Genomic DNA, 14,053 nt, shown 5'->3' with positions numbered 1-14,053 from the left:
AGTGCGTAAATGCACCGCATTACGTAAGAAAGAGTAACTCAAGTTTATTGTAAGCTGAAAATGCTTTTTGTTGACTTTGACTAGTCGTTTTTTTGGAACATTATATATTTTTCTTCTTAAATTCTCTATTCCAATACACGCAATACGAACGATATATTCCATGAATTCTATATAAATACTTATGATACCTTACATCAAAGCATTGCTCCCCATGATGCTACACTATCTGATGATCATTATTTTATTGCATTGTCAGGTGGGATAATTACACTACTACAAAAACTCCGGCTATATCGCTATACGTAATTTATTGCTATTAATCAGTTGGGTTGGAAGTTGAAAGCACCATCTAACGGTGGTCGCCTCAAGCTTAGAAGGGAAAATATCTTGTTAGCTATATTCTTCCCGCGGATCAAACCTGTGACTTCACGGAAACCTTCACGTTGGTAGACGAGCATCTTACTACTACACCACTTGAGCGTTGGGTAATTAGACTGGAATTATCATAGAGCCAGCGCACAAATCGCTTTCACGGCTCTCCTGATTCAACTGTTTGTCAACAGATGGTCATTGGCAATATTTTACAACGTTCTCGATGTGTCATACCAACAGTAAAAAAGCCGGAACCAAATGGAAAAAAAACATTACAGTTCATTTCTTAATCCTTTGACTGAGCAAATAATCAGAGATATGCTTTTGTCTGCGCAAGTAAAAGATAAAAAACCCTTTTCCCCTTTTCAGTTTTATTTTGTGAAAACATATATATGATAATCCAACTCAGACGTTGCACAGATCGAACAAAATCGAAAAAAGGGGGGAATGCATTACAAGCAAACCTGTCAGAGGAGAGTAAGAAAATAATGAAAAAAAACTGGAATATAATATTCGTAAGTCATCTATATTTAATTTTAAAACCTCATCTCAAAAGAAGCAATTCAAATAATCAAAGGATGGATGATTGAGCAGGCTATTATGCTCATCATTTATAAACGATGGACGCAGTTTAAGAGTTAATAATTTTTCACTTTTCAAAGCACTTTCAATTCTTTTTTGAAATAATTTTCCATGTCAAGATCATGAAATTAAATTACCGTCAACAGGGACAACTTTGCTAGTTATTGAAAAAGGTTATGTTTTGCACCGTGGCAAGTTTTTGAACCAACCATTAGAGGCACCAATATTTTCATCGCACAAAGAAAACATTGAATATGATGGCTTTTCACGCATTTTCAGCCTCACCATTTCTTTACAGGTCTTTATTAGTGTTTTTGTCTTCGACTTGTAGAATAGGAGTTTTTGGTATTCTGTAAAAAGGTGTCTCGCCTTGGCCATTCATTCAAATAAGTAAAAACTACTTGTTTTACTCGATACAGTATACGTATAATTCCCTTTCAGAATCACTTTTGGTTGTAAATTTTACGTTGCATTTAGTTTTAATAATATAACATGGCAATGTTGCACCAGGAAGCTTGGTGAAAATGAGGCAACTTTGCCAACCTAGAATTTTGCATATATTTGCATTTTCTCAAATTCTTGCATATTTCTTTTCAAATGGTACGTTTTTCGTGTTTGTTTTAGAAGTTCTTCAGATGCCAAGACGCATTAGTACCAAGTTGAGAGGCAGCAGTTATCAAAATTATGATGATACTACACTGCAGCCAGAATCCACAGAAGAAACGAAGATGGATAATTTATGCGGCTCCAGGAGAAGCTGTTGGCGAAACGCACTTAATGGAGAAGGACCATTCCGTTCCGAGTACCTCTACAACGAATCAGATTGGGGGACTCGTAAAACGAAGAAAAATCAGAGGAATGACCATACGGAGTGATGAATCCGTATGATCGTGCGTCTTCTTTACATGCAGAGGCGGATTTAACGGTAGGCACCCTTGGCCTCGACTTCTGAAGGGCCCCGCAAAATATCAACTTTACCCTTTTTTCTGATTTAAGGGCCTAATATTTTCTTCTGCGCTTGGGACCTCAACTGACCTTAATCCGCTTTTGTTTATATGGCACATCTGAATCAGAACCCGAGCAAGATGCAGAACCTACTAGAGAACTTGGACAGGAGTTAGTCACTTCTGCTGTTCTCGCTTCTTCCTCGTGAAGATGGACATGATTCAACCATGGACGAACATGATGAAATGATGAATGTTAACGTGGTACAAGAGATCGATGGTACGATTCTTAAACAACTACAACTTGGAATGTTTGTTGTGCTAAAGTAAAACCCAAGCACCTTGGTAAATCCCAATCACCTTGTACCTTTCTTTACAATAAAAAGTTAATATGGTTGAGTGAAGTGGTTTCATAGTTTAAAACTCTTCTTCTTTTTTTTTTTTTTTTTGGTGATGCCCATTGATTTTAACACATTTGACAAAGTTGTCCTGTTTTAAGGGTAACTTTGCCAACGCTGTTTCTTTCAAAGAATAAATGTTTGCTCAAGTTGTCATGTTTCCAAAGATTGTGAAACTTTTGATCAAGACTAAGGTTTTGTGATGGTTATGAACCATTTTCGTGCATGATCAGTTACGAAAGCAATTGAAATTTTAAAAAAAAATGTTTCAAAGTTCTTTGCGTTTTTTTTTCTCTCACTTCACCATCACGAAGCCTTATAGCAACCCTATTATCAACGGAAGTTGCTTTTTTTTTGCCTCCTTTCTTTATAATATATCTTTCTACTACATGCATCTAAGAGCGGAAGAGAACACGTAGGATGAGAGTAAAAAGATAACTCTGAAAAAAACTTCTTTTATCCATCCTTATTCGCATCTTATCTGTCATACTTTTTCCTTTTATATATTTTTTCCTTTCCCCTTCTTTTTCCTAACGTGTGGTTGGCCTAGAACAAAGTTACCGGACATATCGCCGATTCGTAAAATAGAGATAATCCAAATTTCTTGCAAGTGAAGTGCAAATCCACCTTGTACGTGAAGTGGTTCAAATCAAGATATCTTGGTTAACTGTGAAGGATCAAATAACTCACAGAAATCAAAAAGAGTTGCGTTACTAGCGAATAAAATGATACGCAATTTGTGTAACTTGTCCCATTTTGATTCTGAGAAAGAGGAGTTTTGTTATATTTCGTAGAATCAATTGTTGAAAGCTGAAATCCTTTTCAAACATCGCAAGCGGAGGACTGAGGTTTCAGTTTAAATTCGTTTGACTGGAATATAAAGCTCGTTCTTCAGCTGCAGAAAGTTGCTGAGTGTGGAATCTTTTGCTACAGTTTTGAAACGAGGGGAAAGAAATGGTGTCCGACCTTTTTTCTTCCTTCTTTTTGTCTAATTCAAGTTAGTGAAAAAACATAAAATAGGAGGGAAAAACGCACGATACGGCGGAAAAAAATATATACACTGCTGGCCATACAAAAAATGCAACACCTTGAATTCGTTGCGCTACGTGTGAAATTTTTACCAGAGAAAGTAAGCATGTAAATTGATAACGATTGAAAAAAATCGAAAGACATCGTATTGTGTTGGTCATATGAATTCATGTAGCTCCACAAATACGTAAAGCAAGTCGTCATAACTTTAGGTATTTTTATACCTTAACAGCACTTGTACGTGCACCGAATTTGAAGAAATTCCGAGTGGCGGTTCACATGCTTTCACACGCTCAAAGTCATTCTTTTGACTGCCTACTGACATGGTTCTTTGCTACTTCACCAATCACCAATTCTGGCTATAATGCAATTTACTGCCATGGGTTGGAAATGACGGTGGTGTCTATCGGTGGTTGCCTCAAGCTCGTTAGGGAAAATATCTTATCTATATCCTCCCTCGGGTTTGAACTGAGACCGTGACAGAAACCTTCACGGTGGTAGATGAGCATCTTACAACCACGCGACTCGGGCATGGTTCTTTGCTGGGTCATTATTTTGATCATTTACACGTTTACATATGCTCTAGGTCATTCACATGCTTGCACTCACTCGGTCATGCAACTCACTTTCAATTTTTTTGTTTGATTTTTTAATAGAATGAGCCCTCTGTAAAACATGAAATAAAGCACATTTCTCCTTTTGATTTTGTGATCATTTACTCATCAACATGTTTACTTTCTCTGATAAAAATTACAAACCTATAGCGCAACGCGTTCAAGATGTTGCATTTTGGACGCCAGCAGTGTATGAAATAAGTTGTCCTTGATAGGGTTACAATATCGCGCAAGTATTGTTCTTAGAGAAGATAAAATAAAATACTTTTTCCGCAACAACTGAAAATCGCCCGCATATAAAGTGTTAATGACAGTCAACTCGACCGCTAATTTGTAAAATAACAAATGAAAGCTCAATAGGGGCATACTTACATGCCCAGTCGAATTATGTATTAACCCATTTGCATCCGGAAGCGGAATGATCCATGAAATCGTAAGTGGCTCTTATCACAGAAAGCAAAATAATCCCATTTATGTATCTCGTAAAAACCCGTTACTTTGTCGATGCGTTTCGATATGGGACATGTAACGAAATCAGAGTGAGAATGTAAATGGAAAAAACTATATGTTTCAGTTTGAATAGTCCTCGTAAAATGACAATAGCACGACAAAAATGGGAGGGGATAACTAATTATGAAAACTTATGTTCGTAATAAAACTGCAGGAATCAATTATAAATGATTAAATTATGGTTTTTCCGAGTAATTACGCTTTGATCTAGCTGCATAGGTTCCTACTCCTAACTAGATCATGGCCCGCTACTTTGTCCCAATAAAGAGATACCGTGTAAGCAGGTGGTCGAAGAAGACCTGTTTGATGCTAGAAAATGCGCGTATATGTGTTATGAACCTAACGTGAAGTTTGTTTTTGGCAATGCTTGTTATTGTGCTGCTATCTGCCATCAATTTTTCATACTATGAGTGATGTGTGATGAGTGAATATTTGTACCAATGTAGGCCTGTTGCTCTCTATGACGAGACTTTTTAACGGGAGGATCGGCTCGCATTCGTGCCTCGAAGTTGGGACTACAGAAAACCAACTTCAGCCACCCACCACTGTGGCGTCGGTGGGGTTCGAGCCCGGGTCCTCGTGAGCTTTATCGTTTCCGTAAAAAGCCGGATATTTCGTTGAAAGCTACTGCAGACATCATCTTTGTGATGATAGTCATTCAACGTTTTGCGGGCCACTGAATGGACGAAAGCCTTGTTCTGAAACATCGCATTATATATAGTCCCTAGTACAGTGTTTCTCAAAGTGTGCGTCGCCAACCTTTGTCAGCGGCGCAGTGACGAGCTGGATATATTGATATGCATGCTTATTTAGGCTTCAAATGGTTCTTTTATGAATGCACAATATCTACTAAACTCTTCTGGGGAACCACAGATGAACCATGAGTAGGACAAGGGAAGCCAAGAATAACCAAAAGATTGAGAACCACTGGCTTGGGAGAAAAATTTAAATCATTCTGGCGAAATAGCTGCGGAGCCTCTGAAAAATATTCAGACAATAAATGCTTTCTTTGGTGACTTTCATTGAATATACAAAAAAAAAATTCCATGAGTTATCCAATTTTCCAAGTTAGAAAAAAATTCCCATTTTTCACACACAATTTGGTGACCCTGATTGTCGGACAACATTAATGATCGCCTTGAATGGAGAAATCATGGCTCGTTGCTTTTCGCAGCAGGTTCGTAGGGTTTACAAGAAAAGCGCATTAATCGTATTTTATTTTTCCCTGCTTTTGTAAGTCAATCAATGCAGCTTTCTTATTAGAAGATTTCGAATATACTTAAGGATTTATCATCATACGTGAAAATTTTAAATAAATTTGAGAAATGATTCAAAATTATGAATCATGCATACATTAATGAAAATTAAAATACCCAAGGAAAGTAAAGGAAAAGGCGTATTTCATTCATTCAAATTTGAAGCCGTAAAATAAAAATGAATTTGATGTCAGTCTGGCGACAACAAAGAACACGCTGGAAACTAATTTTAAAATGTAATTTTTGTTAGCTAAAAGTATTTTATTTAGCATAATACACTTCTTGGATATCTTACTTTTTTTACCAAATTAATTTGCAAATTTTACAGAAAATATTTAACAATTTCCTATAAATTTTCAATTTCACGAAATAACTAGAAAGCAAATACTTACAAAATGTTTGAATTCATTGATTTAAAAAACTATGTATCATAAAAATTAAATTATTCCAATAAATATTTAGCTTTGTTATGGTGCATTCTGAAAGAATGTACAATTTCGTGTTTATAGTAAAAAAGACGCACTGTATTCAATTTATTAAATTTAAATATATATTTTATAAATAATACCTCAACGTACACAATACTCAAGATTAATAATTAACAACTTAATTAATGTCTCCAGAAATCGATGCTAAATATCTTCATATAAAATTTTATATAGTGATCCCCTACTTAATATCAAAAAATGCAAAATATTTTGAAAATTTCGGTTCTTTCCCTGTTTGAATTTCAAAGAATCTAATTTAAATATATCTGAACACATAAACAAGTGCATTATTTAATGCTTCATACAAAAATTTGAATTAAAATGTTTGAAATTTATCCTACAGGTGGTAAAAAGTATTAAGCTTGTTACTTTATAAATGGAAAAAAAACATCATCGATTTCTTTCAAAACTACCGCACATAAAATACAAATTTAAATTTTATTCAATAATTTTACTGTCATCAGATAAGCATAAAAACTTTTATGTTTAATTTCCAAACTTTAAAACATAATAAAATTCACTGTCAAAAAAATATTAAAATTCTAGAGATACATAAATTATTAAAATCAAGTAAAAAATGAAATATTTCAAAAAAAAAACACCAATAAAAACTTATAAAACTTACTTTTCTTATTTAAAATTGATGCTCCATTCGCGCCGAAACTTGGAGAATTTTCAAAAAACTTGAAAAATGAAACGGGAAATTTTTTTTCCCTGTTTTTTTGAGGAAAAGACGAAAAGTTCCTTTTATATATATATGTATCAGAAACGGTAAGAAAAAACTTGAAAAAGCAAATAAATAAAAATTCCCGGATGTTGTGTCGCGGACGAGCAAAAATTGTTTGCTCCCGGGCGCTGGAAAAGCCCAGTTGTAACTAAGAGCAGTCGTGCAACTGATCAACTTTGGCGACGGCCACCGATGCCCCTGACTCCAATAATCGCGGCAAGTTTGTTACACCGGTACCCTGTGGATGTTCCCTGGCATCACGTGACTCTGCTGCAACCAATTGGAATTCGAGCCAATTGCCTTTTCAATTTTTTATACCATTATTATAATTTTTTTATTCCCTAGATTTGCCATAATTTTAATTATTGAGATAAATATTCGACCGTAAGATATGAATTGACAGAAAATGCAAAATCGATTTCCCCCCCCCCCTTAGCTTTTAAAAATTTAAAGAGAAATTCCGCATTTTCGATATAAATCGAGGCATGAGATAATTAGTTCGTTTTGATCTGATATTCGTTTTTTACCCTCTAGGTCCGGTGTATATTTCAATATACATGGCAAATACATGGTCAAAAAACTCATTGTAACATTTTTTCAAATTTGGCAATTTTTCGTGACTTTTCTCAATTTGTCGAAAAGAATCTTGTGACACAAAAAAAGAAATTTTAAGTCAATTCATTAAAATTTTTTATTATAACTTCGAACTGCCAAGCGGTATTTTGACCGCAGTTGAAAATTTCGTTGCTTAAACTGATTTTAAATACACTATGAATGCATTTTTTATGAAATAAAATTATTCATTTCATCTTCTAAAAATAGGGTTTAGAATCGTCCGTGCTTCGTTACATTTCTGGCGTTAGAAAACATACAGGGTGTTTCAAAAAAAGATGGGTACATTTCTAAAAGGCGTAGAATGCATTAAAATAATATAGGCTACTGATGCCCCTATCTCCAATAATCGTGGCAAGTGTCATTAGTGTGTTACACCGGTACCCTGTGGATTTTCCTGGCATCACGTGACTCTGCTGCAGCCAATTGGAGTTCGAGTCAATTGTTTTTCAATTTTTTTATACCATTATTGTATAATTTTTTTGTTCCCTAGATTTGTATAATTTTAATTATTGCGATAAATATTCAATCGTAAGATATGAATTGACAGAAAATGCAAAAATCGATTTTTTTTCCCCTTAGTTTTCAAAAGATTTAAAGATAAATTCCGCATTCGATATTAATCAAGGCATGCGGTAATTTGTTCATTTTGATCTAATATTCGTTTTTAGTCCTCTATAGTCCGATACATATTTGAATATACAAGTTCTTTTCTCAAAAAATTAGAACACTCCAGAAATTTACGAGAGCAGGTCACGAAATGCTCAAATTGGAAAGTCCAAATTAACAGTACGGTTGCATAATTTGCATTTTTATCTTCTAAGAGGATCTTCTTGAGCATATCGATAGCAAAAAATTTTCACATAAAGTAGATTGAATGTATCTTGAAATGTCAAATTACTTTTTCCTCTTAGATGGCCATAGTACGATGAATTCGTACGATATCAGCGAGCGTTTTCTCATACTGTCCAAGCAAATACACGTGTAATTGTGTGTTTGCAGATATGTCCCGTTTTTCTACCCGTAATGCGAAGATTTAAAGGTTTGCATACATAACCAGGGACATAACATAAAACACACGAGTTCGATGAAGTTTATGTAAATTTGCATAAAAATATTCATGTGATAATCCGTTTTTAGTTAAATGCTCGAATTTTTTCAATTTACTTTATGCGATTTTTTTTGCTACAGGTAAGCTCAAGAAGAACCTATTAAAAAAGATGAAAATTCAAATTACAACCGTATTGTCAATTTGGGCTTTCCAATTCGAGCATTTTGGGATCTGCTCTCGTAAAATTCCAGGGTGTTATAATTTTTTGAAAAAGACGTGTCAAATACATGGTCAAAAAAAACCCCACTTTACTTATTGCTTTACTAATTATTATTATTATTTATTTTATTTTATTTTTTTTGGTATTTTATAAAGCACAGTGAAATTTTGCTCTACAACGATCTATAAAACGATACATCTCTCTGCAACAATATTTTTTTCAAATCTTGTTTGAAATTGCCTATAGTCTAACGTTGAACTCCTCCCGATGCAACGATACACTTTACTACGATAAATTTCTCTACAGCGACATTTTTTTCGAGGCGATATTGAAACTGCTACACACACAATGATATTTTTTTTATATTTTGATAACTCACTTTCAATATATTTTCAAATTGCGGACCAGCTTTTGTTCTTTCAAGGATGTTTAATACATCGGCATTTTGCACTATCTACCCTCCACAAGCGTTAATGAAGCTGCCGTGACGCTACTTTTTGTGTATTGGAAAAAAGTAATGTACAGTAAACCACTTTACAGAGTGGAAAAACTAACTGAATTTTATTAATCAAACAAATATTATACAGTAAAACCTCGATAAGTCGCCACCTCAAGTTATCGAAAAATTATGACGGCTTAAGCGGAGTGACGACTTAAGAGGAGTTCCGTCAGTTTTAATGTGCCATGTCATGAAAATCGTATAAATTTAAAGCAATATGACAGTTATTAAAGTGAATCAAAATAACAATATTAATAGAATTTATAGATTGCGAAAGAAAAAATAATAGCATTTTTATCTCTTATTACTTAAATTATTGTGGTGAAATGTACACTTTAATTTATAGACTAACAGAGCAACTGTTTGAATAAGTAGCTTTTTTTTCTTCATAACAGAACTCTCTATTGCACATTAATTTTACATAGACATCAAATTTAATTTTAGTGTTTGAATTCTTCATCAGTAGTTCATGATACAACTACAAAGTAATCTCGAACACTTTTGACTGGGTGGAGGGGCCGTGGGCAGGGAAAAGTAAACAGAAGACCTCAACTTGGGAAAGAATGTCTAATTTTTTTCAACAAAGATATTTTGTTTAAATTTCAAGCCCTAAATTAGTAGAGTCCATGCTTTCTATGATTACTTATTATCCGTGCTCGCGCGTTGCACTTTGACTTTATTAATTTGATTCTTTGATTTACGTAATTTTTGATTATGTAATCTTTGACATATCAATAAATTTTGGTTTTGCCGGAGAAGCCCTGCCCCCCCCGGGGGGGGGGAAGTGCTTACGTTGCTTCTTGCGACAGAGCTTGGGTGACCTGCGGTTTGTCCAGTTTCTCCAATGGAGCCCAGGCAGAAATGAGATCTAGCTTGAACAGTCCTCAACGTTCCAAAAACCTTAGTCGGCAAATGAACTTCCTCAGCGTAACTTTCGTTACTTGAACTGTTCCGTGTGGGTATATAGGTTTTTATGGTGACTTTTAAGCATATGGCAATGCTGTTAACAAGCTCTTTTTTTAATGGGAGTTATAAAAATAGTCTGTTCCTCTTTCTCAAACTTTTTCATAGTGACGACTTAACCGAAATTAGCGACGAGTAAACGAGGGTTTAATAACATTGTTGTCTGTGAGAGCTGGAAGGGTCTGAAGAAAAATGACGACTTAACCGGAGTGACGACTTATTAGGGTGACGACTTAACGAGGTTTTACTGTATATATGTAATTGTTTGTTGTGAACAAATACTAATAAATGTGTGTGCATTTTATGGTGGTACTAACATCGCCAATTCAGAAGAGATGTCAACAATAGCATAAATTTGGTTATGACTGATAATAATTCTACCTCTCGATATAACGATATTTTTTCTTGGTCCGCAGAGTATCGTTTTATCGAGGTTTCACTATATACCTTTCAGTGAAATTTCATTAAAATATATTGCTATATAAGTAAGATATTTTATCTTGAGAAAGATTTTTTATCTGAAATAAAATTCAAGGTAACAACTATTCACCTTTGCTAAGCGTGATTTTATCTGTTTATAGATAGCAGTAAAGTAAAGGCAAACTGTAATTTTAATCTTAATTGCCATTTCAGCTAATTAAAAATCCACTCTAATTACTTAAATTGCGGTGTTGATGTATTATTTCAATTAAAAATATACTAAAAGCTTCCATTTACATCCGTATTTAAAAAGAAATTCAATACGTTTCTATGGGGTGAACTACGGGCGCAGGGCCGTCATTTCAACTTTTTCCAGGGGGGGGGGGGCAAAGAGCATGTGCTAAAGGTAGGTACGCATATGTATATATACAAATGGTATATATATATATATATATATATATATAGCATTTGTAGTGTATTTTCAAAAGCCAGGGGGAGCAACGGCTCCCCTCCCTACCCTCCACCTAAATGACGGGCCTGACTACGGGGGTGATTTCTTAATAAAAAATTTCTAAAATTGGATGATTCTTTCTGAATCACCCTGTGTATCAAAATCAAGAAACATACACCTCGCTACGCTTCCTTCTTGCAGAAGGAGCACGAATACATCAAAAAACAAAATAAATGTTTGTATAATATTTGAAAAGAATAGTGAATATCGTTGAAAGTGAATAGCACCAAATTAAAACCGAGAGAAACCGGCGCGCGTCCCGAAATGTGCTTTTGGGACAGCCCATTTGCTAAAAAAATCGTCAATGCCGTAAAACTGGATGCGGAAAACTGTGATTTATGGTCATTAAATGTAAGGAGATCGCCGATAAATTATTTTTTTTCACAAGGGGGTCGTGCTTCAAAAAAGTTTTGGGAACCACTGTTTTAGAGGACCGCAAACTACCCAAGCCCGGACCTAGTAGGTAAATCTGGAGGTTTCGTTGAATAAACAGCAAATAAGTGATACAATTAAATAGCGATTTAGTTAGAATATTGTATAAAAATTAAATCAGTATATATTTTTTTCAGTTTTTACCAATATGTGTTTATGAGTGGTTGCCATTATAGCTTACTGTGTAACAGCAAAAACTAGTTTACACTATGAAATATACAGGGTGCATAGGCAACAGGTTTACGAAATTTTACTGGCGAACCGTTGATCCTAGAGTCATACTTCCAGTTAGAAAAAGTATCCAAATAACGTATAGTACTCAGATACGTCATTCATGTTGCAAGGGGTTATACAGTTAATAAAATAAAAATAAAAAACTTTTTATATGGACACCCTGTGCCCGGAAACCCAATTAGAAAATTGTTTCCGTCTCTCCTGATGCCAACTAAAAAAAATCCATGTCTCTACGTGTGCGATATTCAATGAGATATTCGAATTCGAAAAACGGAGGAATGTTGGGGAAAAAACAGCATTATATAAATACGGATAAACCGTTTTACCCGCATTTACAACTAATGCTGTGTATATATAAATGCCATACGCACTGCTACCTATGCACCCTGTAACACTCGATACTTTTTACACGGTTACCAGAAAAATCATATTACAAATCAGAAGGACGACAAGCACTGTTCTGTTCAGGGGTTAAGGTCATATTAAATATTGTAAAGACAGTACTGGTGCTGCCGTATGATAAAATGTAATTTAGTAATACGAATGTTAATTGAATTTGAGCGCGAATAATACGGAATAATCAACTTTTATTCATGCGAGAAAACTAATCATTACAGCACAAGAATTTTTCCAGTATGGGATTTAAATCACTAGTGCGAAAAAAGTGCATTCAAGACTCGATTCATGCATTGCCATGTAGAACATTAATTCTTTCATAATGGGACAATGTATCAGCGTTCATCCGCGAAGCCATTAAATTTCACGCTCATCAGCGTTGTTAGTTCATGAAAAACCAATTTCAGCTTATGTTATTTCACCGCATATTTTCATCCATTCCAAACCGTTTCTAGATAGCGCCGCTACCATTTGCTTCAACATACTTTCTCGGCTTCTATGCAACGAAAAGAGAGTATAGTCTTTTGTCGTATCTACAGTATTACTTTTTAAACAAATAAAATATTTTTTTCTTTTTTTTTTGTACGTTAGAAAATGATGTTTTGTTCTGATTTGCTGATGGAAAAATAACCATTTAGGATCAAACAGAGTACAAATGATGGGAGGGTAAGATTTACTATACTTCATAGCCAAAAGAAATTAAATTCTTGAATATTATGATGTTATAATACATCAAATATTGATTTGCATATTTCATACACATAATATATGAATCATTAATTCATATGCCGCTGTGGTGGTCGAGTGGTTATAGTGCCGGACTCGTGATGCGAGGATCCGGGTTCGAACCCCACAGTGGTGGTCGGCTGAAGTTGGTTTTCTGTGGTTCCCAACTTCAAGGCGCAAATGCGAGCCGATCTCCCCGTTAAAAAGTCTCGCCACAGAGAGCAACAGTCCTACAACGGTAAATCATTCAACCATAATACTTCACTCATAGCTAGAAAAACTGGGGGCAGATGACAGCACTACACATAACAAGCATCACACAGAAACAAACTTTACGTCAGGTTGCACTACACGTACACGCACATTCCCGCATGTACCGATTCGTTGGGGGGTTCCGCGGGGGGGGGGGGGGTGCATGTGTGGTGTAGCAGTAGTAGGTAGGGCCTCCAAAAAATGGCTCGGGGATCCATGATGTTCTTAAGTCAGCCACCTCGTTGGGCAATTTGCCTGTTGTGGCGTTGTATTTGTATTTGTATAATATAAAAATAAGTTTTTGAAGTACTAGGCCGTTATAGATTGCAGTTTGCACTCAACGTATCCCAAACTCCGGTGGTTGCCATTATCAGAATATATGTTAATGTGAGCAATTGCGTCTCTTCTCTGACGCAGTGCTGGAGAGGAAAAACGGTTTTTTCCCTCGTCTGTGTAGAGAAGTAATAAAAATACACAGGCATTCAAGCTGTTTCAGCAGGAGAGAGGAGGTCATCCAATTAGTAAGTTGGATTTGGATTCCCCACGTTGAGGAACACGTAACCTGCGGAAGTCCTCTTTGGGAATCCAAGTGAAAAACGACAAAATAAGCCTATTGAAACATATGACATCCATATTTTTATGGGCATCTTTTTATCAGCCACCTCGTTGGGCATTTTGCCTGTTGTGGCGTTGTATTTGTATTTGTATTTGTATTTTGTAATTCAGGTAATTCCATCCTAGTCTACCAGTGGAAGCTTTCCCAACAGACAGTGAACTTCATCAGTCAACTACATGCAACAAACGCATGGCCTGAGTG

General features: G+C 35.3%; 1 protein-coding gene across 1 annotated transcript in view; it reads right to left on the bottom strand.

The window, feature by feature from the left end:
• LOC149084873 (sodium-dependent dopamine transporter-like) overlaps nt 1–7,070 on the bottom strand; it is a 94,684-nt gene extending 87,614 nt beyond the window's left edge. The window contains exon 1 of the mRNA XM_089232608.1: nt 6,819–7,070. The gene's annotated coding sequence lies outside the window, so the exon portion shown is untranslated. The remainder of the gene's footprint in view (nt 1–6,818) is intronic.
• Nucleotides 7,071–14,053: the final 6,983 nt, after the last annotated feature.

This window comes from Pholcus phalangioides, unplaced genomic scaffold (assembly GCF_987345545.1).
Source record: "Pholcus phalangioides strain wild (caught in Gottingen) unplaced genomic scaffold, Ppha-v1.0 ptg000007l_1, whole genome shotgun sequence".
NCBI lineage: Eukaryota > Metazoa > Arthropoda > Arachnida > Araneae > Pholcidae > Pholcus > Pholcus phalangioides.
The sequence above is the reverse complement of the archived record's forward strand: the minus strand, read 5'-3'. Positions and strand labels throughout refer to the sequence as shown.